The following is a 26,724-nucleotide window of genomic DNA, read 5'->3' as shown; positions in this document are numbered from 1 at the left end:
CACCTTATCTTTTTTTTTGTCAGATATATATATTCTTTCCCTCTTCCTCTTTTTGCCCTTACTGGCACTCTTCAATTCTGTGCCTCCAGATCTTCCTCTCCTGTCTTTTTTTTTCAACTGGCAGAACTCCCTTTAGTATTTTTTGTAGGGTCAGTCTTTTGTTAACATATTCTTTCAGGATTTATTTGTCTGTGGAAATGTTAATGTCTCCCTCAGTTTTGAAGGACAATTTTTTGGCTGGAAGTCTTTCTCTTTCTGGATCTTAAATATGTCATACCACTGCTTTCTTACCTCCATGGTGTGAGCTGAGTAGTCCATAACTCAGTCTTATGTGGCTTCCATTTTATGTAGTAGACTTTTTCTCTTGCTGCTTTCAGAACTTTCTGCTTCTCTTCAACATTTGACAGACTGATTTAGTACATGCCTTGGGGAAGGCCTGTTTTTATTTATTCTGTATGGAGTTCATTGAACTTCTTTGACTTGTATATTTATGTCCTTTATAAGGATTGAGAAGTTTTCCCCCATTATATCCTCAACTACTCTTCCTAGCCCTTTACTCCTCTCTTCTCCTTCTGGGACAGAAATGATTCTTATATTTGCATGCTTTGTCTTGTCTATAATTTCCCTGAGATCCAATTCAGGTTTTTCCATCTTCATTGCCATTGCTGTTTTGAGTGTTCAAAATCAGTTATTCTGTCCTCTATAGCACTTATTCTCCCATCTGTCTCTTCAAATCAGGTGTTGTGTGCCTCTAGTATGCTTTTTATTTGGCAAACAACATCTCTAATCTCTGTGATACCTGCTATTTTTCTTTTTATTCTTCAAAATTCCTCTTTATGCCCTTCTACTGTCCTCTTGATATCCTTTATGTCATTGGCCTTCCCACTTATTTTATGAAGTAGAATTATATGAACATCTTTGATTAGTTCTTCTGTGTATCTTCTGGTATTTTATTTTGGTCATGAGGCTGGGCTTTATCTCTCTGCATTGTAATATGCTTAGTGATCTTCTATTATTTTCATCACATGTAAATATCTTGATTGCTTTAATTAAGGAGTTGATTTCCTTCAGTAGTCCAAATCCTTGTGTTTTCAGGGTGGGTGTGTAGCTGGACACAGGGTATATGGTGGGGCACAACAGTGCAGTGATGCATTGCAGAGCAGGTATAGGTGCAGGTTGGAATATTATGCTGGTACCTTGTAAACGTGGGCACCCAGTGTCCAGTGAGGATGTAGCTATCTGCTATATTTTTTAAATGCTTTTTTCTTTGTCAATGGAGATGATCATGAGTTTTTTCTTGGTTCTATAAATGTGGTATATTGCATTAATTGGTTTTCTTATGTTGAACCACTTGTGCACACCTGTGTTAAATCCCTTTTGATTGTGGTGTATGATTCTTTTAATATTCTGTTGTTTTCAAATTGATAATATTTTGTTTAGGATTTTTTCATCTATATTATTAAGTAATATTTCTTCAACTTTCTTTTCCTAATGGTATCTTTATCTGGCTTTGCCATTAGGATGATGTTAATCTAATAGAATGTCGTTGCATTTATTATATTTTACTTTGTTTTTACAGTCCAAAGAAAGTAATCAAAGTAGAAACATGAAAGACAAAAAAAAATTAAACCTGAATATTTAGTATTACTACAAGATAACATACTATAAGAAAGCATTGTTTAAACATTGTTCAAGGAAGTGACCGAAAAAAAGACTTTTTAATAAGGAATTTTCACTGTTGCCATAAAATGATCACAATAAAATTCAATCAAAATGAGATTATTAATATTTGAAATGAAATTGATGCCACATAGTCTGACATATGTATGCATCAGGTGACACAATGACTGAAATAAGAACAATCATGAAAATAATTAACACCCCAAAAAAAGCATGCAAGAAAATTTTATTTAAAATGTTTTTCCATACTTCCTATCTAAAGACCTTATTTAATTGGCAATGGAATCACAATAGGTAGACTTGAACTTAGAAACATACTGAAAAGATAAGGCAAATACAAAACTATTTAATATAATAATTTAAAATCTAACATATGATGTGACAAATTGGGGTTAGAAGAAATAAATGTTAATATTTCAGAAAGGTTTTGATCTTGATCGGCACAAGGAAGGAGAATCAAACTTAAGCATATTCCCAATACCTTGATACTTCCAGGTGTTCCCGCTTACTGGTTTTCCATTTTCTTGGAAATAAATCTCCTATACCAGCAACTTTTAAGTTTCCAATTTGAGTTCCTTTTTTTTTTTTCCCATTTGCCATGAGATGACATATCTTATAAATTTTTCTCTGCATTCATTTCCTTCAACTCCATATTCATTAGAACAGAAACTAATTCAGCCCTATGAATTCTGCTTGATGGTAGAGACACATTACTTAGTAAGATATGCTCAATTAATCTGAAGGAATTAAACTACATGGACTCTCATTGCTAGAATTTTTATCTGGTACAACTAATTATTTTAATCATTTTATATTTTTCCTAGATGTATGAACAAAACTCTATGTAGTCATATTGATGTCATGTCCACCGTTTCCTCTTTCTTCCTTCAAAGAAATGTAGGCCGAAAGTTATTGTTTGCATATTAGGTGATGAATTGTATAACTCATTACTGCTATCAGCTGTTTTCCATAGAGAAAACATTAGGTGGTTTCTATGGAGATGTTACTCACATAACTGTAAGTGGAATCTTTTGATTGAGTGGTTTCCTTGGAGATACCCATTCAAGGTGGGTCTTAATTCATTTACTGGAGTCCTTTAAGGGGGAACCATTTTGGAAAAATCGCAGAGCTAATACAGGGAGAGGTATTCAGAGATGTAGAAGGAGAATGCCCATGGGGAAATTGTTTGAAACCAGAAGCCAAAGGTTTCTAGCAACCAGCAAACACTAGCCACGTTCCTTCCCAGCTGACAGAGGTATTCTTGATACCATTGACCTTTCTCAAGTCAAGATATATTTTTCTGGATGCCTTAGTTTGGACATTTTTATGGTCTTAGGACTGTAAACTTATAACTTAATAAACCGCCATTATAAAAGCCAATCCATTTCTGGTATACTGCATTTCATCAGCATTAGCAAACTAAAACAAGACCCAATACTTCTCCCTGGTGGGGGGCAGATACCTCAAACCATCAGAGACACATAGCTAAAATAAATAAAATGCAAATGCTCACCCTTATGATGGCTTATATTCTTCTTATGCATAGCAAATTCATCAAGTTGCTAAGCCTAACTATAACAGGGGAAGCCTTCAGAGAGCAAATACAAGGTACCCAATACTGTTCCTAAAATTGTACCTACCAGACATGCTGAAAATCTATGTATTATCTTAGATAAGCATACTATTGGTCATGAATAAATCACCAACCATAAGGGAAATTTAAAAAAAAAATCAATACATTGGCATCAATACATAAAAATCATGCCCACAGATCTACAATTGTCTAAATAATGTCTGGTAAAGTGCCCATAGACTGGACACATACTTTGCCCTTACTCAAAATTTTGATGTTACAAAACCGATGTTTTAGCCTGTAATGCTGGCAAGTGCAACCTTGAATTATTTTTCCTTAATAAACCAGCTCACCATAAATGTAGCTTTAAAATGTGCCAAGAAAATACATCTTTTCTGGACAACCTGGACCATAATTACCCACTGAGAAACATCCCAGAGACTCAGTAATAGTGTCATTGATGATACCAATGCATCCAGAAGTCACAGGATCACTCACAGACATCCCTATTTTTATTGCCCAAAAGCATGCTATGAGGAAAAGGTCTTTGGACCTCACCTTTCTCTGGTGAATAGGCAACAGGAAAGGTCACCCCTTAGCAGACTGGGTACTATGGAAGACACTGCCCTATTCAAGGGCTTGACAATTGTTTCACTTTGCCAAAGCTGCCATATGCAAAATAACATAAATGGGTAGGCTTTTTCAATGGAAATTAATTTGGCTACAGATGAACAGTCCTAAAGCCATTTAAATGTCCAAATTAAGATTTCAAGATTGTCACAAGGGCAGGCACGTGAGGTGACTACTGGTCCTTCTCTCCAAATTGTCTCAATGGCTGTCTACAAAATATCTCTGGGCATTTATTTCTCTCTTAACTTCTCCTGGTGGCTTTCTTTCTTTTGGAATCTCCTGAGGCACTTTCTTTCTAAACTCTCTCTCCCAGAGTTCTCTTAAAAGACTCCAGCAAAGGATTAAAACCCACCTGAAATGGGATGGGTCACAACTCCAAAGAAATAACCTAATGAAAAGGTCCCACACAGCAATAGGTCTTCCCCTATAACTGAGAAGTTAGGATTTAAGGAATAATTATGATTGCAGAGTCATTACGTAGATATTCCTTTTTACTTTCTGTTCTATTAAATTTTTGAACCATAATCCAGCTGCATGAATCTCTGATAATGATTGTAAAAGCCCTTATCTTTTGCCTCTCTGATTGTAAGAGCTATTACTCCCTTTATCCAGCCTTTTTCTTAAAGTAGCTTGCAAGGACAAAGGCCCTAATGCTAATGAAGAATTTGACTCAGCTGCTAACTAGCAACAGCCTCTTCAAATTTATAAATTGTAACAGTTAGACTCTGCCCTTGAAATGATAACTCTGCCATCCCTCTTTTCTGCTTACATTTTTACTATTGAAATTATAATTCTGCCTCCTTTCCTTTCAGCGTGCACTTCTGAAATGATAACTCTGTCTCCGTTTCTGCTTAGGCTTGATTATTTGAATTGTAATGACTTCATCTCCTCTTGTTAGACTATATAAGAACCTTGAACTTTTTAACCTTGGGGAGACAGATTTTGAGCCAATAGGCCATCTAATCTCCTGCTTTGAGCCTAGCAATAAACTTTTTCTCTCTTTGAAACCCCAGTGTTTCAAGAATTGGCCATTTGAGCATATGGGCAAAAGAATCCACTGCCTTTGCCCGGTAACAATTTGGTGACTCTGGCATGATGTAAAGGTCCTAAGAAGTAAGGGGGGCAACTGCCCAAGGATTTGGGGACCCAGCATACAAGTAAGCATGGTAACTGAGCCTTTTGTGGTTGCTAGATATTCTTCAGTTTAGAGGTTTGTCAACTGGGTTTCTTTGTTCTGCTGGCACTCCAAACCCTTTTGGTGTCTTGTAAAGTTTCAAAGAAAAACCATTTTCAGTTCCAAGTCAAACATCTGACTGGATGAGTGGATCATCAAGGTAAATATGGACTGGGAAGTTAGTTTGGCAGTTTGAGCCCCCTAGACCTAAGCCTGGCACTCACTTCCAGAATGATTCTCCTTTGCTCTGACCTCTGCACCTTATGTTTTCTGAGTACCAGTCTAAATTGGATTTGAGGGCCTGATTTGAGTTTGTCTGTTGAGTGTACTCCTAGAAAATAAGTAATCCAACAATTAATTGGTGTTCAGTGAAATTAAATAAGCCGGTTTAACTGTTAGTTGGTGTGTTACCTAGCATAAGTGTTTAGTGCTTGTTTAATTGTTAATTGGTAGGTTAAGCATTTAATGCCTATTTAATTGTTGGTTGGTGTGTTTGCTCTCATTATTAATTGGTGTGTTACTTAAATACATTAAGTGTTCAGTGTCTGTTTAAATTTGTTAGCTGGTATGTCCCTGCATTTGCACTGCTTAAATGTTCCTAACTGGTTACTGATTATGGAAAGTCTCTAAAAAGGAAACCTTTGGGCTCTATGAAAATTCAAAAGAGTTTAGTTATGAGTCTAAGATAAAAAGGTTTATTTCTGCAACATGATCTGGCACAATATGATTTAGAATCATGAGAGAAATGACCTGAGAATGGCTATATGGAAAGATATGACCATTTCAGTTAAAGTAAAAAAAAAAAATACAGTTAAAATTGATCTGCAAGAGGATAGAAATGGGATAAGATGATAGAAATGAGATAAGATAATGTATATCCTATCCTTTATTCATCCCTCTCATAACTACTTCTGTGTTTTTGTGTAACAAACTTTCTATTGTATCTGTCTGCCTGTTCAATGGATATTCTCATACCTCTGGATGGTAATACCAAATTAGCAAAAAAATTCCTTAAAAGCTTTATTGGAATTGCTTTAAAAATAGGCACCTTTATATAAATACATAAATTAATATTTCTGAAGTAAAAAAAGAGAGAGAGAAAACCCCTCTGAGCATCAACAGTTAGAAGCCGTAGTTTTGTAATTACTGTAGTTTTGTAATTACTGTAAACAAAACTGAACGTTAGAAAGAAAATACCCTACAGCTGCAAAAGACTGCCAACAGTTTGCCTTTGGGAAAGGTAAGGACCTTTTCCAATTGTCTCAGTCACAGTTTTCAGTGAAATCAATCTAATAATTGGAAATAATTTAAAGAAGGGCATAGGAACTCTCAAATCCCATCCTTCCTTCACCTGAAACTTTATTTTGTGGAGGAGGTATTTCTGTTTATTTAAAATAAGATGGAGGAAGATGAAGTAGATGTACTTTTCTCTAGTCCTCCCAATAAGTAGAATTAAAAATCCCAGACATTAAATATAAACAAACACAAAAGAAGCTGAAAGGCAGAGAAAAGCAGACAGACCAGCTAGGGTCCTTGGGCCCAGAGGAATGAAATGGTGGTGCATCCCCTAGTTTTCCTTTTGCTTCATATACCCCAGACTTGAAGCTGAAGAAGTCAGCAACCCAGAAACACCAACTTGTACAGACAAAAAAAAGTCTCAAAAATCTGCTTTCTTGAGCCAAAGCACCAGGAAAGTATCAAAATAACAAGACAGAAAAGTTTTAGACAGTAATTGCTCTGCTCCAGCCAAAACCAGAGAAAGATATGTGGCCCAACCCTACCTCCATCAGCAAAGGCTGAGTGGGGAGCTTAGACTTCTAAATTTCTGGACTTTAATAACATGTCCCAATCCCCTCAACCCCTCTTCATAGATACCTCCCAGTCTGCTGCTGTGTTGTCAGAAAAGGTTCCCCATATTCAAAGTATGGAGCTGTACTTTTAGCTCCATTTGCAGGTAGTAAGACACACCTACAACATCAATGCTGCCTCAGTGGAGACAACATGAGGGGACAAGAATTCAATTCCCATGCTTCACCTAAGTCTAACACGCCAAGCTTCATTCTGTTACTCACCTATCCCTGCCTATAAGCTTAGCCAGATAAAGCAGTTATTGAGGAAGGGCTAAGTGCAGAAAGATGGGGAGGTGTGGTTTAGAATTTTTTTTTTTTTTACTGATCCTGGAGATTAGAAACAGTAAGCATAGAAAATACTCCAGAATAGACCATGTTTTTTAAAATTATTTTTTCTTCAATAATACCTTTGTAATGGTAACCATATTAATCAAATCATTATTAAAATATTAATAGCCTTGGGATAGGAGTAACTGAATAAAACCTAACTACCAAATTTCTATAGGCAAAATGAAAAGTCTTTGAGAAATATGGAATAGTTTTCCTGGATTTAGGCTTTCCCTGCAGGACAAATGTCACTAGATTTTAAAGTCTAATAGTCATCTACAGAAAGGTTTTATCACGGGGGTCTGAGAGGGTGGCAGTACCACCCACTCCAAGGGCTTATGCAGTGGCCTTGCTTTCTTCAAACACTGGGCTTAGAATTCTCCAAACATTGAGTAGACCACTTATTTAGGCCCCACCCTCCTCAAGCATCTGGGTGGTACCCAGACTCTCTGTCTTCTCTGGGGCACATGCTCCACCCTTCTAAAACAGTGGGGTGGTGGCCATGCTGTCCCCAATTCCTTGGGAATATACTTCACCCTCTTTGAGCCCTAGGGGGCAGCACTCATCCTGAACAACAGGGAAGAAGGTCCATCCTCTGCAAACACCAGGATAATCTCACCCTCTCCATGTGTAATGGGTAGGTCCATTCTCCTGGTGTGAAGTTTCCTTGCTCCAGACCTCAGTTTCCATGGTTTTGCCTTTGAAGCTATTTTTCCTTCAATCTGTTCCTTTTATGGCCCTTTTGGTCCACAGTGCCAGTGATTCCATTTATACAGATTCCACAACAAACTTGTCAGTTTTCCATGCACCAAACCAGGGTCTCAGCCATCAGATAATAGGACTTTCTACAAATCCTTTCTGGATAACTGCATTTCCAATCCTGACATCCACTGACATGGCTGAATGGTTCTTCCATGTTTGGATAAATATTCACATGGGGAATTAGCTTCTGGGGTCTCACTTTCTGGAAACCCAGAATTTTCAACACCATCAAATTCTGGTTTCTTGTACCCAAGAGTTCCACTCTCAGCTTATTCCTTTCCTCTCACATTTTACTATAAGCTGTGAGGAGAAGCTAGGCTGCATTTTCTGTATTTAACTTGGAAATTTCTTCAGCTTGATATCCAAGTACTTTCAAATTCTATCTTCCATTTAACACCAGGAATCAATTTTGCCAAATTCTCTGCTGCTATAGGGCAATGATCACCTTTCTTCTAGTTTGAAATGACACATTTATCATTTCTAAGTTCTCATCAACAGTACCTTTAGAGGGTGGGCCATAGTGGCTCAGCAGGTAGAGTTCTTGCCTGCCATGCTGGAGACCTGGGTTCGATTCCCAGTGCAAAAAAAAAAAAGTATTTTTAGAGTCCACATTTCTACAAATATTCTGTTCAAAGTAATTCAGGCCTTTGCTATTCACCTCCTCATAATTGTTCCAGAATCTTCCTCTTATCCATTTATAAAGCATTTTTGGTATTTGCAAATCACAGTACCCACTTCTCCAGTACCAAAATCTGTTTTGGCTTACTAAAGTTGCCAGAATACAATATACCAGAAATGGGTTGTCTTCTTCAATGGAATTTATTAGATTAAAAACTAACAGCCCTAATGTCATGAAAATGACCAAATTAAGTCTCCAAGAGGAAGATGGCCGCCAAGGAAAAGCTGCTGACATCTTGGGTCCCTCTGTTACATGGGCACTCACGTGATTGTGTCTTCTGTTCCTACTCCCCAAAATATCTCAATGGCTGTCTTCAAAATATCTCTGGGATTTCTTTCTTTCTTTCTTTCTTAGCTTCATTCAGGGGTTTTCTTTCTCTTAGATTCTCCTGGGGCTTTTCCTTTCTAAGCTCTCTCTGTCTTGCTGAGCATCGTAAAGGATTCCAGTAACGGATTAAGAACCCTTGAATTGGCTAGGTCACAACTCCATAGAAACAAGCTAATAAAAGTTCCCAACCAACAATAAGTCTGCCCCCATAGGAATGGAATAAAAGAACTTGTTTTTTTCTGAGGTATGTAATAACTTCAAACCAGCACAATGATGGACATGATTTTCCCTCAGACATCACCCCGTTCTAAGAGTTCATCACCGGAGACGATGATGCCCCTTGCTGTTAAATAGACCATGCTTGCTTCCACTGTGTGCTGGTTTGAAACTATTGTGTACCCCAGAAAAGCCATGTTCTTTCATCCTCATTCAACAGTGCTGGCTGGGATCTTTTGTATTGTTTCCATGGAGATGTGACCCACCCAGTTGTTGGTGGTACCTTTTGACTAGGTTAATTTCCATGGAGAATTATCTCCACCTATTCAAAGTGGGATTGCTTCTTAGAATCTTTCAAGAGGAACCATTTGGATAAAGCTTTAGAGCCAACAGAGCTCACAATGTGGACAGAGCCCACACAACCAGAGAACTTTTGAGAAGCAAAAGGACAATGCCCCTGGGGAATTATGAAATGAGGATAGAAAGCTAGTGGACATCGTCATGTAGCCTTCCAGCCCAGAGAGAAACTCTGAACTTCACCATCCCGTTCTTTGGAGTTAAGGTTACTTTATCTGGATACCTTAATTTGGATATTTTCACATCCTTAGAATTGTCAACTTTGAACTTAATAAATCCCCTTTTTAAAAGCTGTTCCATTTTTGGTACATTGCATTCCTGCAGCTCACAAAACACATTGTGCTAATCTAGTTCTTACTTCTAACACAGATATCTAACATCAGCCTCAGAATTGTCTTCACTAATACCACACACATTTCCTTTCTACTTTCACATTTTTGAGATTGCTGCCTGCTTTCAGGGAAGCCCCCAGCAGATAAGACCATGCTGCCATGTTGTGAATGATAACCCCCGCAACTGTGAGGCTGCCCTGAGGCATGCATAAACATTATGGGAGACTAAGCAATGCTTACAAAACCACATCACACAGCAGATTATCATCACAGGATGCCTCCTCATTCGTCCTATATGTTCTCCTACAAATCTATACAGTGACATCTGTTAGCCATCACCTTCAGTTAACATGCAAACACCCATCTCTTTGAACAGCTCCACAATACTAATAGCCAACATAATCCATTCCTAAGATTCCTGATGCAGGGGCATAATAGGGTTGATGTGGTAAATTAAAATACAGCAAGGTTTTTCACATTGTCATGCTGCCTCATCATTTCAGACCCTGTTGTTAGTAACATAAAGGCTTTGTACTCTCATAATATCTCAGCATCATAGTACCCTGTCATTTGGTGCTTCAGGGACCACACCTGACACTTTCTTAAGCAAGATAAATAGCGTCTCTCTCTCCTCCCTATATCACCCCTGTGAAATTCAAATACCATTTCTCCAATCCCTATGCTTGCTTCAAGGCACACCATTCTCTCTGTTCTAGGGACTGTGAATACTAATAAACTTTTCTTTCATGCATCTCTGGTATTGCTCATTTTTGCTGCACCTGTTATTCCACACAAAGATCATTACTTTAGCTGGTCAAACTCTAACCTGTTTATTTTATTTCCCTGTAAAACTTTATAATAAATATCTCTGGACTGAGTAATCCTTCTCTGTGCAAATTGGAATAGACATACATACTGATTGTTAAAGTAACGTCCTTTGTAGCAAGTCCAGAAATACAGCATATATCTAGAAGAGTGTAAGAGTAAAATCAGTGGAATGGTGGTAATTACAACTCGTTGGTTACGTGTTGTTGGACAAGTAACTGAACTTGCTTGAGCTTCAGTTTCTATATCTGTAGAGTAATTAGATACTTATAATAAACTAATGCAGATGGCCAGGTATATAAGGTATATCATTATTGTTGTTGTGTTGGTTTGAAAGGAAGTATGCCCCCTAAGAAAAGCCATGTTTTAATATAAATCCCATTTCTTAAAGGTAAATAGTCTCTATTCAATATTGTATGTTTGAAACTGTAATGAGATCATCTCCGTGGTTGATGTGATTTAGTCAAGAATGGTTGTTAAACTGGATTAGGGGATGACATGTCTCCACCCATTTGAGTGGGTCTTGATTGGTTTACTGGAGTCCTATAAAAGAGGAAATATTTTGGAGATTCAGAGAGACTCAGAGAGAGTGACACTACGAAGCAGAGAGTCCACCAGCCAGCGATCTTTGGAGATGAAGAAGAAAAATGCCTCCTGGGGAGATTCATGAAATATGAAGCCAGGAGAGAGAGCTAGCAGATGACGCCGTGGTCGCCATTTTCCCTTCCAGCTGAGAGAGAAGCCCTGACTGTGTTCGCCATGTGCCTTCTCACTTGAGAGAGAAACCCTTAACTTTATCAGCCTTCTTGAACCAAGGTATCTTTCCCTAGATGTCTTAGATTGGACATTTCTTTAGACTTGTTGTAATTGGGACATTTTCTCAGCCTTAGAACTGTAAACTTGCAACTTATTAAATTCCCTTTGTTAAAAGCCATTCCGTTTTTGGTATATTGCATTCCAGCAGCTAGCAAACTAGAACAGTTGTTATTATCATTAATAATATTGTTAATATTGTTATATTATTAACAATGTTATTTATTTTATTACTAGAAATTTCTATACTGTCTTTCTGATAATCATTTAGGTTAGAAAGTAGACATTCAGGGCACAGAAACAAGCACACACTCCTCATTTCCAATATGTCAATATTTGGAAGCATATATGGCAATATATCAATACTTAAAGCTTGTTTCAAATCCTAAACCAAAGACATTATTGTATTTGCCTCTTGACTTCTGGTGTTTTTGTTATGTTGATTATGTATACAAAGAAAAAATGTCAAAAGAGGTTAACAGAGGTATATGTGGGTGTAGGTATAAAATCAGTGCATGGGGTGGAGTGAAAAAATGAATTTTTAAAAGGAAAAAGTGGGGAAAGAATTAAGAAAGGGATTCTGAAGAAGGGATACTCACAATGAACCAGACTTTGAAAAGGTATGAAGAGGCATGGAAAGAAATTTTGTTATGCACCAAAGCATCTTAATTACCTACAAGAATCCATGGAAAAAGTTATAATAAATTCTTTTTTTTGTTGTTAGCATTCCTCACATATGTACTTTAGAACAGTAATCATTTCCAAACCTTTAAAGGAAAAGCATTTCATGGTCAAAAGAATTTGGGAAGCCTTCTGTAGAAAACCCTCTATTGGGGATTCAAAGCACTCATTTAATATTAGAGGTTTTGAGAAGACAAGCATTAAAGTGATCTGTGAACTTTAACTCAACATTTGTCTGGTATAATTATTGAAGGAAACTTTTTGCATGTATACCTAATAACATAGAATTATATATACAAATATAATTTGATAAATAGAATCCCTTCCTAGTATTCTTTTTTATTTATTTCTGCTCTTTTTCCAACTTAGACTCTTGAATGATTTCTTCTTCCATTGACTGGGAGAACTAAATCAGCATCTTGGGCTTATACTGTGATTGCCAGATATTTTTGCTAAATAAATATTAAACTACTTGCTACAGTGGCAGGAGACTTGGCTCCCTTGTCTCAGAATAAAAGGGTAAGAAATATTCCTCCTTAGAGTTTCTAGAGGAAGCATGCCCCTGCCAGTAATTTGATTTCAGACCTCTGGCCTCTAGAACTGTGAGAGAAAACTTATTATTTTAAGCCACTAAGTTTGTAGCAACTTGTGATGGCAGGCCCAGGAAACTAAGACAAATATATTCTGCTAATTCTTTTAAATAGTAGTTAATATTTTTATTTTTATTTTAGTAGATCAATTGGTTGTAAATAAGAAAAAATGACACTGTCTACTTAAAAGAAAATGGGAAACATTTTAGAGGGGTTTGGAAATTACACAAAATTGAAGGAAGGACTCAGAAAGAAAAGCAACAAAAGCAGCCCTCCAGGGATGTTACTGTCAAGAGTTTACTGTTATTCTCTCTAAGCCTTTTAACAAGGCTAATCTCCAGACATCTAGTTTCTGTTTCTCTGTGGTCTAAACACAGTATTACTTTTAAAAGAATCTGATTGCCCAGCTGGGTCAGAGGTTTTCCTCTAATCAATCAATTCAAGTCAGGGGAGAGAGTTTGCATTACAAGCACGGCCATTGGGATATTGATCTACTATTGAAAGAATGAATCAACACTGTTGCTAATGATATGGCAAATACATTTTTCCCTATGTCTATCAGAGAAAATGATCAAAATATTTCATCTTTATGTGCAAGGGTCAGCAGTTTATATTCACTGTCCTGTCCCAGGACAGGACATTAACTCTGTTACCCTCGGTCGCAGTATAGGCCAAAGAGACCTTGATCGTTTTGACACAGTATAGGCCAAAGAGACCTTGATTAGACTTCATGTGTTTATGTATTGTTTATGGATAAGGGAGGTGACCATTGGGAAGAGTGTGGGCTGGGAGGGAGAAGAAGAACTGATATGTGATTAAGACACAATTTTAAAATAATAATAATAAATAATAAAATAAATCAGAGAAAATATCATTAGGTATCAGATAAATGAATATTAAATTGAAAAACTTAAAGCACAAAAAGGTCAGAAATCGCAAAATTAAAACTGAATTGGAAAAGTGAAAAAATATTTTAAACATATGTATTAACTCATTAATGTCTTCATTTTATAAGTAAGCAAGGAAAACTAATAAAATTCTTATTTGCATATATGGAAAGGATTAAACAATGTACATTGTTTCAGAATATAATACACATTTGCATTTTAATGTATATAGATAGAAATTTTTGAAAAATGTTTCCTTTGTTTTTATAATCAAAATTAATGTTAATAAGTGGATATAAATTTCTTAAAATTACCTTACTTAACATTTAAATATATAAAATTTCAGAAGTTCTTCGAAAAGAGAATTTTAATTCCAACAGAATTTCTCTATATCTTTGGGATACAAATCTTCCCCTTAAAATATAAATTTGGCTTGATGTCTCAGTTTTAGCTAATTAAAAAAAAATTCAAAGATGTTAATGAAATGGATTTGTTTCTTACTTGCTCATTCAGTGAATGAATATGTAGATGGGAAATGATTTTTCATACATGCCCAATATCTCTACTGTCAAAAGACTAATTGTGGTGGCACAAAAATATTCCAAAAATGTTTTACAGTAATTTATTAGCAGCTTTTAAAATAATGTGCAGATATTTCTAAACAGAAATTAATTTATTCTATAAAACTTGGAATAGCAAACTGAGAGGTTTCATTGTGGAAAGAGGCATACTATGAGAGTTAAGGCCTATTATTCCTGCTTCACCCCTCCCCCTCTCCCTCTCTCTTGTTCTTTCTTGCTCTTTCTCTATCTCCATTAGAAGAAATATGCAAGTAAATGAATTCCCAAGAGCAGCCACTATAGTACAATCTGGAAAATCATGTCAGAGAGAGAAAATGGCTCTATAAATGCCCTCAAGAAGTTAATGAACCTGATATTGTGTATGACCGGTTTCATTTTAAAGACATCCTTTCAGAGATGAGTTTTGTGGCTAATTATATTTGTACATTTGGCTAGCTGCTTAGCCATGCAAAATGACTGATATTATGGGCCATGAGTCACTAATATTATTGCCATATGGACATAATTTTCTGAATATCATCTAGCTGTTCAAGACTTTATGACAATACATCATATTGCAGAATAATACATGATTGCATTTGTAAAGTTGTTTCTGTCCATTAAATATGTGTGTAGTAACTTTTTTTTTCTTTTTAGAAATCATACCATTCTACATATGCAATCAGTAATTCTTAACATCATCACATAGATGCATGATCATCGTTTCTTAGTACATTTGCATCGGTTTAGAAGAACTAGCAACACAACAGAAAAAGATATAGAATGTTAATATAGAGAAAAGAGATAAAAGTAATAATAATAGTAAAAAAAAAACCCTATAGCTCAGATGCAGCTTCATTCAGTGTTTTAACATGCTTATTTTACACTTAGGTATTATTGTGCTGTCCATTTTTGAGTTTTTGTATCTAGTCCTGTTGCACAGTCTGTATCCCTTCAGCTCCAATTACCCATTATCTTACCATGTTTCTAACTACTGCTGGACTCTGTTACCAATGACATATTCCAAGTTTATTCTCAAATGTTCGTTCACATCATTGTGATGCGAACAGTGGGACCATACAGTATTTGCCCTTTAGTTTTTGGCTGGACTCACTCAGCATAATGTTCTCTAGATCCATCCATGTTATTACATGCTTCATAAGTTTATCCTGTCTTAAAGCTGCATAATATTCCATTGTATGTATATACAACAGTTTGTTTAGCCATTCTTCTGTTGATGGACATTTTGGCTGTTTCCATCTCTTTGCAATTGTAAATATTGCATATTGTAAAATAATGTCCATTATCACAAGTATTATTCAACATCGTGTTGGAGGTTCTAGCCAGAGCAATTAGACAAGAAAAAGAAATACAAGGCATCAAAATTGGAAAGGAAGAAGTAAAACTATCACTGTTTGCAGACGATATGATACTATACATCGAAAACCCGGAAAAATCCACAACAAAACTACTAGAGCTAATAAATGAGTACAGCAAAGTAGCAGGTTACAAGATCAACATTCGAAAATCTGTAGCATTTCTATACACTAGTAATGAACAAGCTGAGGGGGAAATCAAGAAACGAATCCCATTTACAATTGCAACTAAAAGAATAAAATACCTAGGAATAAATTTAACTAAAGAGACAAAAAACCTATATAAAGAAAACTACAAAAAAACTGCTAAAAGAAATCACAGAAGACCTAAATAGATGGAAGGGCATACCGTGTTCATGGATTGGAAGACTAAATATAGTTAAGATGTCAATCCTACCTAAATTGATTTACAGATTCAATGCAATACCAATCAAAATCCCAACAACTTATTTTTCAGAAATAGAAAAACCAATAAGCAAATTTATCTGGAAGGGCAGGGTGCCCCGAATTGCTAAAAACATCTTGAGGAAAAAAAACGAAGCTGGAGGTCTCGCGCTGCCTGACTTTAAGGCATATTATGAAGCCACAGTGGTCAAAACAGCATGGTATTGTCATAAAGATAGATATATCGACCAATGGAATCGAATAGAGTGCTCAGATATAGACCCTCTCATCTATGGACATTTGATCTTTGATAAGGCAGTCAAGCCAACTCACCTGGGACAGAACAGTCTCTTCAATAAATGGTGCCTAGAGAACTGGATATCCATATGCAAAAGAATGAAAGAAGACCCATCTCTCACACCCTATACAAAAGTTAACTCAAAATGGATCAAAGATCTAAACATTAGGTCTAACACCATAAAACAGTTAGAGGAAAATGTTGGGAGATATCTTATGAAACTTACAATTGGAGGCGGTTTTATGGACCTTAAACCTAAAGCAAGAGCACTGAAGAAGGAAATAAATAAATGGGAACTCCTCAAAATTAAACACTTTTGTGCATCAAAGAACTTCATCAAGAAAGTAGAAAGACAGCCTACACAATGGGAGATAATATTTGGAAATGACATATCAGATAAAGGTCTAGTATCCAGAATTTATAAAGAGATTGCTCAACTCAACAACAAAAAGACAGCCAGCCCAATTACAAAATGGGAAAAATACTTGAACAGACACCTACCAGAAGAGGAAATACAAATGGCCAAAAGGCACATGTGTGTAGTAACTTTATATTGTTTTTCTTAGTGAGGATAACTCCTTTAAAATATTATTTGATGAAATAAATTACAGTTTTGAAATGGAATTAGAATAACTGCCTACTTTTTATATAAAAATCTCCAGCAGGACCTTCATAAAGAAAGCAGTGGAGGATTTGGGAGATCTTCATGAAAAAGGAAGCAGTAGAAAAGAAGATGATTCATACATTCTTCCCTTAAGAATAATGCAGTGTGAGGTGTTTTGCTGTGTCAAATTCTACTTGTTTGGAAAAAAAAAAAGATCTGGACAGTATTTAAAGTGCCATTCCTCTTCGTTTGTTTATGCTAGTTTTGAAATAGTCAGAAAAGAGCTTCCTATTCCTGCTGCTGACTTTACATGGCAAAATTTAATTTCTCAATTAGTTAGTGTTGATTTGCCATAAGCTGAGACCATCCATGACTGCCAACATTCAATCAAATGACAGCTAGCATTAAACCAGAGCAAATAAATGTTGTAGAATAATTTATTATCTCTCAATAATTAAGGATATTTATAAAGAATGAAGGTTTATAATCCAATTTTAAATGAATGTTTTTGGGGGCAGCTAGTATAATGAATAAGTCACTTTACTATTTGTCATTATGAGAAAAGTAGTATTCAACCAGTCAGAATTATTTTAAATTTCTATTTCATAGAATTTTTATTTCTATGACATTTTAAGACACTTAAGCTAAAAATTAGTGTAATCTGAAGTTAAATAAGATGTTTTCTTTAGACAGTTGGTAAATATTACTAATTTTTTGTTTAATAACTTACATTAGATTATTAAATAATTTAATAGTGAATTTTATTTGGAAAAAGAAAAACTAGTTCCATTTACAAAAATATATAGGTATATATAAAATGTATATGTAATTTTTTATTTATATATATATAATATACACATTATATATATATAATGCCAATTAAACAACTTTCTGAAGCATATAAGGGAACTTATTGAATTAATTAAATGAAAAATATTGGGTCAGAGAATAGTGGTCCTGTACTAGATGTGGCCCAATTCTGAGCCTCAAATAATATAATATAAACTAACTTTCTTTCCAGCTCCAGGATCTGTTCTGTATTGCCTTTTGTCTCATTTCCCCAGCAACTCCAGTCTCACATCATCTCAAAAATTTCAGCAGAAAATAGAGAATATATCTATGTGTGTGCTTTTACACAGTAAAAAAAAAGTTACATTTCTTTGGAAAGATAAATCCCTTGCCAGAGGGTTGTGACGCTGTGCTTGAGCTGTCATGAATTGAGCAATGGGGATGAAATCAATCACCCCAAGAGTGAAAGAAGGGCAATACTTCAGAAAAAAATTGACTTACTATTTCCAAAAATACAGCGAATGTATCTTAAGGTGCAAAACTAACATATCCACTATTGCTCATGATATAATCCAAGGTTGCACAAGCTAGCCCCTTCTCAGATGGTCTGATGGAACTCTTTGACAGGTTGTGGACATTGGTATGTCTTTATCTGTCCATCTCTTTGGTATCCTATTTCTTGGCTGTCCACTTATCCTTTTCCATGCAGTACGTTAGTGGATGTTTGGTTTTATTTCATATTTTATAACGGATTAATTTATTTATTGAGTGGTCAGAAATGGCCCACTAATTAGTGAGGATTGCTACTGTATGTACAAGTAGTTCAACATTTAGAAAACAAATGCATGTACTACTAAAATCTTAGATGGCTTCTGTTTTGAAAATCGTGCCTGCTGTTCTGATTGGTGTTGTTTCTTCCCTTCTATATGCTTGGAGTAGTTTTTTGTTTGGTTGTCTTCAAACAACCCTGACTTATGACTAAAGGAGAAACCGCGGTGTCTGAGCGCTTTCTCAGAAATTGACCAGATGATGTTAAAAAAGAAAGACAGGAATATAGGTTACTAGGAAGGTAAGAAGAAAGGAGGAGGAGGAAGAAAGGAAAGGAGGGAGGGAGGAACAAACGAAATTAACTAAACAAGAAAATTTTGTTGACTCCTCATCTTTCTGGAGTAGATAAAAAGAAATAATTTCCCTTAAAGTCCCTAAGAATTCCAAGCAATAATAGTCCATCATATTTGAGCATCCTATTGGCTAGGAGTAGATTTGACTTGTTCTAGGAACTGATATGATTTCTAAATGTAGATTTACTCTAGTATAAAAATAAATTATCTTGGTTATATTTCCCATAAAATAATCTAGGATGTGAAAACCCATCCTATTTTCATTTCAAAATTAGAAATTTTGACATGTACAAAATATTCAAATTATTTTCAGTTTTCAAGCATTTAAATGCATATAAAATAAAAAAAGTTATTCCCATTGCGTCAATGTGAAATTCAGTTTAATATAAAACAATAGTGTGTATTTAATAATCAGGATTTCAGAAAAATATTTATAGGTAGACAAAGTGAGAAATAATGTTTATGTAGTTAGAAAAAAATTTAATAGCCATAATCTCCCAATATCTTGCCAAATTCTTAATATTTACCATGAACAAAATGCTATTGTAAGCCTCTTACAGATGTAAGTCCATTTAAGTCTTCCAGCAAGCCGCTTTTCAAAATAAAGAAACCAAGCTTAGGCAGTTTAAGAAGGTGTCCAGCTTAGAAGTAATGAAAATGTGATAAAAATGAATCCCTAACACATAAGTCTTTCTTTTAACCTCTATAAGTTAGAAGTTTATGGGCAGTATCTCTATCAGCAGTGTTTTTATATTTTACACTATAGCATGGCAAAATAAGAGTAAAATTAATTTCATTCTTGCTAATCATTAGTTTTTTTCATTAGTTTTTAAATAATGTTTTTTTAAATCTAATGATTTTAAAAAACTTTAGTTTTCAATTACAAATTTATTTATAAAACTTTAAATACAAGTTATTTCTTATAAATTAATATTTATTCAAAATAAATATTTTGAATATTCAAAATGAAATATTCAGAGATTTAAAATATCCATATAAATATGTATAGTGAAATACATTTTTGAGTTTATGACCATAGTGTTACACACCTTATAAAAAGAAAAATGCCTTTATTGCTTGCACGAAACCGTAATAAGAAAAATGATCATGTTGAAGGGGGAAAGCCAGGAATCTGTTTTTCTCACTTTTGATAATTCCACTATGCTGTTCAAAGGCTTATTCTGGAAGTTTGGAACTACTGAAGTGGATAATTGAGTTTATGGGAACATGAATGATAGACAGAATCAGCGTTAATTAAAATAGTTGCCTTGGGCCTTTGTAGTGCTTTCTAAAAAGAAAACAGCATCTCCCCAAAGCAGCCATCACCATTTTTTTCTAATATCCTCTTCTAAACATATAAAATAAACTATTATTTATCTTCCTTCATAAAACTGATTTACAATTTGCAGTTATATACCAAACCCTCTCCTTCATATTCAAGTACAACATTAAGTGAACTATGTCAAGAAAAAGATAATAAAAATTAAGTTGGATAATCTGAAAATTAAGGGACATTAAAACTTTGTAATGCTTTTAAAAAAACATTGAATTCTTATCTAATTTTAGGAACTCTAGAGCTTAGCCATTACACTGAACTATATTTAGACATCTTATTTTAAGTAATGAAATAGATATCTACCCCAAAACATAATAGCATGCTGTCATGCCTCATTGGAAATATAAAATGACTGACAAATTGTTACGTACATGCATACCAATAGCATGCACATGCATGCTTGTTATTCAGTGATGAACTCATGGATATTTTCTATCAAATAGCTGCTACATACTTACTATAAGACAAACTCCAACTAACTAAGACTTGTATTAGGCCTAACAACAGTAAAAGAAAAAAATATATATACCTAAGTCATTTCTTAGTTTGTACCCAGAAGAATTTGTCAATAGTGACTGCTGCCTGGGCCCTTGAAACTGTCGTGTCCCTTACCTTCCCAAGTCCAGACTGCTTAGGATTTGCTTCAGTTCTATGAACCATTCTATATCCTTCATGAAATTTATTTTCATTTTACCCAGTTGTTTTCATTTCCTGCCACCAAAAATCCTATCTGATATATTTCTTCCTTTATGGGTTTTAAATTTTAGGACTATGTCTTTGTTGAAATGCTCAGTTTTATTGTGCTCAGTTCAATTATTTTCTTTGGCTCAACTATAGTATATAATCACAGTTTCCATTGAAAAAAAATAGCTCAATAATTAAGATTGTTGAATGCATTCTACTTATTTATTCATATTAAAGGCATGGTTTTGAAGTCCTGTTACTAGGAAATTACAAGTCAAACAATAACCACACAAATATCACTATAACATGTAAAGCTAAACAAATGGTTTAAAAGCTAAACAGTTTAAAACAAAATACAATAATCATAATTAAACAAAACTAATAGTAATTAATAAACATGAACTATAATATCTACAATTGAAAACCATAACCATGTCATAACCACAATACCATGAAGAACAGATAACAAATCTTGCATCTGGGACTTGTTCATTGCATAGAAAGAACTTCAGTTTTGTCAGTCTTTGCCTGGTGTATACACTCTATAAGATTAGTGACTGTGCATGAACAGATGAAGTTATAGGTATGTACTAATGCTATTTAAGAAGTTGAAATTTTAGTTTAATTATTCAGTTGATTATTAGTAGGTATGCTTTAGTCATCTGCTAACATGAAAACCAATGAAATTGAGTTAATTTTTCATTAGAAATAGAAAAGAGGAATATTTCTATATTTTGTTCATTAAAAACACCTTCACTCCACGGATAACCATTAATAATACTTGAAATATCATAGATTTAGGTATTCATTTAAATCTGTTTGTTCATTTTCTACTTGAAATGCATTACCCAACTAGTTCTTTTTGAGTATAGTAGGCCCAGTTTAACATAAACTAGAAGACCTTTAAGTTGGACTAGCCTATGCGTTTTTGAACTTGGGTTATGCTCACAATATAAACAAAAAAATTGGCTCTTTAAAGTTTCAAATGGACCACTCCAGGCTTTGGAGCAGAAAATATATATATATATATATATATATATATATATATATGTGTGTATATAGTATACTCTTTACAGCATATTATATATAAAGGGACAATCAATATGTTATTTCATTGATTTATTATTTGTTATACATATTATTTGTGTCATCAAATATTTTAAAATTTTCTCCTGATTTCACATGTAAGCAAATTGAAATTCAAAAAAGGTTTATCTCAAATTTATCTCATTAATCTGTAGTGAAGTAGGAATTTGTATAAGGATTTTCTAAAAGTTACATGTTGTTACATGTTTCATGTAGTATGAGAGAGAAAAACGACCTAGACAATTACAGTAAGGTGGCTGGAGACATAAAGGTATAAAAGTATGAGGGTCAGCATAAATAATTAATAATAGAAAGACTGATGAGTTAAAACAGAAAATGATATTCAGAAAAGAGGATGGGGGAAACTGAAGACAATCTTTATTTCCTTTATGATTTTCTCAAGGTCAAATTTGCTTTGTGATCTTGTATATTGTTTTCAAATTTGGTTTTAATCTTCCTGTAGGATCAGAGTTTATCAAAAGAGATTATATGATTAACCAGCCCAGGCTTTGGGGGAAGAAATCATTAGGAAAGTGTTTTAATAGTGGGCTTGATAAAAGGAAGGTCATCAAAGTGCACTTAAATTTAACATAAAAAGCAGTTCTTTGAAGTGCTTCCTGGTGAGATTCTAGAATTAGTTAAATATTCTTCCAAAATGGTCTTGTCGAATTATTATCCAACTGGGGAGAAGGGCAGGGGACTGGCATGGACTTCTTGAATATAGAAAGCTTTATGCTCTCTCAACTTTTTGCTCTTTTATTTACCTTTTGGAGTTTATTAAATGTTACATTTATCAGTTCCTTCCATGAAAACAAGGGTTTTTATCCTTCCATTGATCATTATTGAATAGTATGTTTCCATAATAATAGTAATGTTGGTGCACAAATTATATTTTGATTTATTTGGACAGGAAATTTTAATTTATTGATCATGTGTTAAAACAATCATTCAGCTAATTGAGGAAAAGTTACCTTCTAATGACTATATTCTACTTAGAGGAATTGTGCTTGCTTTGCACAATAATAATTAGTGGGCTTCCTGTTGAGACCAACCACACTGATTTTATTTTAACATAGATCTATATAAAGTATTTCTCTAATTATCTGTGATAATTTCCTTCTTTACATTATGGTATGTGATAACCAAAGTTTTTTTGTGGAGTTAGTCCTGACATAAGTCTTAAGAGTAATCTGTCCATCAAAAGGGTGACTATAGATCATCATAAACCATTGTATTAATGATTTCAATACAAATCAGTAATGCGGCATTACTTACTATTAGTTTTCCTTGTAGATCATCAAGTAAAGTATTGTTCAACTCTGCACATCAAACTGACTCTCTCTGAAGACTGAATGCTGAAAACGCTGTTCTGAGGCTGAAGGCTCAAGGGAAACTCTGCAGATGTCTAGAGCTCTTGTTCAGTGTATCTTCTCTCTGTCCCCTGCAAACTTCAGCTATTTAGTCCTTCTCATTTTCCCATATTCCTCTTTTCAACTCAGAGACATGCCTTGTTTCACCTGGATTCCTGCTCCCTGTGCTGTGGCCCGAATATTTTCTCCTGGCAATTTGCCCTGGCAGTCACAGAGCTCACCTCTATTTCCTCACTTGCAAGTATCACTGTCCAAGGGCTGAAAATTACTGTTATATATTATCTGGCCTTTCAGTTGTATCAAATGTAGTCTAAATTGGTCTCTATTACTTCATATTGACTAGAAGCAGAAGTGCATGTATAAGCATTGTGAAAATAAACAAAGATCACCTCCAATGAGAAGAAAAAAAGGCCATCGTTTTAGAGCTTGCTATGACTTGCATTTGGTAGGGACTCAAAGGCAGGTAGAGGAGTAGGAAAGGTTTACAGTGGAAAATAGGGAAGAATTCAGGGATGCCCTGACTGAATGCTGTTGGCCTTGTTTAGTTGGAGAGGGTTAACTAGATGTGGGTTATTTCATGTGATTGGATGTGATTGCTTAGGGGAACATATTTGCATATTTGGCTTCCTCCTGTTGGTAATAAGTTATCAAGGGAGAAGGGGGCAAAAAAGCAGGGAAGCAGTCAATTGTTGATCAAATCATGCCTATTTTGGGTCAATTGTGCCTTGACTTCCTGGGAAGTGTGCTGTAGATAATGGCCATCTTCCTAGACCATTTATTGCAGGCAGTGCGCCAGAATTTCCTGTTACGGCTACTTACCACTGATGGTGGGTCTGAGCTTCTTGGTCTTTGGCCATTTGCATAATTAGTCTTTCAGCTTTCAACAACAAAATAAAAATATTTTGAAAATAATAGGTGAAATAAATATTGGAGAGGTATATACATAAAGAAAGTAAGCACAATATTAATAGCACGTACAAAAATAGACCTTATGGAAAAATAATTATAGATGGTAAAAAGGATACTGAATGATTATAAAATTAAAAACTATTACAGTGATATAAGAAACAACCCTTTATTTTTGGTTGATAAAAGGAATTACATATCATTTGATCAGATATTTGCACACTAATATTCATAGTGATATTATTCATGATTGCCAAAAGTTAGAAGCAAACCCAGTTGATGTTCATTAACTAATGAAAGAATAAACAGAATGTGGTATATAAACATATAGAGTGGAAAATTATTCAGCCATATAAAAGGAATGAATTGTGATAGCTATGACAACATGGATGAACTTTGAAGACATCATATGGTGTGAAATAAGAGAGACATAAAAAGACAAATATTGTATTATCTCAATGATATGAAATACAGGTGGAATTTAGAATATTGGTTACCAGGGAATGGGATGGGGACAAGTAATAGGGAGCTAATACTTAAAATGTACGGAGTTTCTATTTGGGATGATAGAAAAGTTTGCATAATGGATGGTGGTGATAGCAGCACAATATTGTGAACATAATAACACTGAATTATATGTTTGAATGTGGTTAAAAGTGGAAGTGATAGGTTTCATATATAGTTAATATAAAAAAGCTTTATAGCAGTATGTCATGCCATGATCTTTTTTCTTCCTTTTTTTGTATTTTACAAAATTTCCCATTTGCAATAGTTTTTTATAAGCATAATTATAAAATTTTTATAAATGTAATTTGTTTAATTAATTCTTTTTTTTATTTGCTTCAAGTTACCTGACTATATTTCTGCGAGATTAAACACTCAAGATTTAGAATCACAGGAAACAGAAGAACCCTCTTTTCTTTGCATAGAATGAGGGTTCTTATTTCATCTCATGTGTCAGGATTCCACAGTTACTTTCTTTATTCTTAGGGATAAGCGATTGTTTTATCAGTGGATTATGTTTGTCTTTTACTGTGAGTTTCTTGCTAGCTGCTGCAGTCACAGTTTGCATGTTCTAGTTGTCATGTCAATTGAGATGTGTAATATTTATTATTATTATTTTACACAAATATGCTGCAGTTATTTAAGACCATTTTTACAGAGGGAAAGCAAAGGAACAGATAAATAATCTGAAGCTTTTTCAATGTAAGTGTTAATTTTGTAAAATTTCTTTTTTGTCATACAAACATTGCATTATTTTTGGAACAGTCTGTTTATCTGTTTGCCTTATCTAATTAAACTCTGAGACTACTTTAAATAAATACTTCCCCTGCATGTAGGACAGTGCCAAAAAGAGTAGGTACTTGCTAAATGTTGGCATGTGGAAAAGTATCAGTAGAATTTCCTGTGGATGATGGGAATATGTTAGTAGGTAGGAATTATTGCTAATTTTGTGCATGGATTTTGTGTAACAATAAAATATGAAGTATTAGTATTGACACTTTTCTGATAATCATTGAACATATTTCAACAAGGTTTCTATAGCTCACACTGTAAGTATTGTCATATTCTTTTTTTTCTTCTTATCAAAGGCAGAATATGTACCAATAAAAACAACAAAAAAGATAAAATGTAAGAATAAATAATAGCACATTTTGGCTTTTTAAAATAGATTTTTATTAAATATTTTCTTGAAAAACTAAAACCATATTGAATTTATTTTTCAAAACTGTCTATCATCAGTTAATATTTTTATTTTAGGTCAAGATAACCTTTCCAGATCCATATTAAATATATTATCTGAAGAAAGCATTGATATCTCCTTAATGATACAAAAGGTTTGGTGACTGACTGGTTTCTTGGATATATGGTGCTTTTTTAAGAAATTAAATATTGATCTCTGCTGCAGGTCAAATCAATATTCAGAACTGGTAGTAGCCTGATCAGCCTTCATGAATATAACTCTTTGAGAAAATATTCAAATCCCATCACTGCCAACAGAGAAGCCTTTAAGCAAACAATAGCGTGGCTGGAGGAAGAGGCTCTCTGACCTCGTAGAGTAAATTGTCTTTTCACCTGATCAAGAAATGTTACTGCTGAGAGGTTTGAGTGAGCACTTACATGAGGGGTTTGGGGCAAACATTTCCATGTCTGTTTCAAAAGCTCCATCACAGTATTTTCTCTAAACCTCTGTATAGAAAAATTATTTAAGTTGCTGACCATTCAATGGGTCAAATAATACCACTAACTACTTTCCACAAATTGGAGTAGCTCTCTGCTTTCAGGTAGAAAGAATCTGTCCATCCAGCAGAAGTGGGCAACAAGCAATGCTTGCTGATTGAGGACCACCCATATGCTTTCTCTTCCTCTACCCTCTTTCATGTCACTTTGAGTTAGTTTGTAATATTAAAATCATCCAATTCCTGCTTGCAGAGGCATATTATTTAGAACCTTATTTTCTGGAGCCCAATACCACATTGAGGGCTTATTTTAAAAAGGTGAATATT

General features: G+C 34.5%; 1 long non-coding RNA gene across 1 annotated transcript in view; it reads left to right on the top strand.

Annotated features, from left to right (window-relative positions):
* The first annotated feature begins 2,795 nt into the window (after positions 1–2,795).
* Positions 2,796–26,724, top strand: part of LOC143678950 (uncharacterized) — a 69,338-nt gene continuing 45,409 nt past the window's right edge. The window contains exons 1-2 of the long non-coding RNA XR_013173495.1: positions 2,796–2,935; positions 4,897–5,040. This is a non-coding gene — a long non-coding RNA (uncharacterized LOC143678950). The remainder of the gene's footprint in view (positions 2,936–4,896; positions 5,041–26,724) is intronic.

The sequence above is a fragment of the Tamandua tetradactyla genome, chromosome 4 (assembly GCF_023851605.1).
Source record: "Tamandua tetradactyla isolate mTamTet1 chromosome 4, mTamTet1.pri, whole genome shotgun sequence".
Taxonomy (NCBI): domain Eukaryota; kingdom Metazoa; phylum Chordata; class Mammalia; order Pilosa; family Myrmecophagidae; genus Tamandua; species Tamandua tetradactyla.
This window is presented reverse-complemented; position numbering and strand designations above follow the sequence as displayed.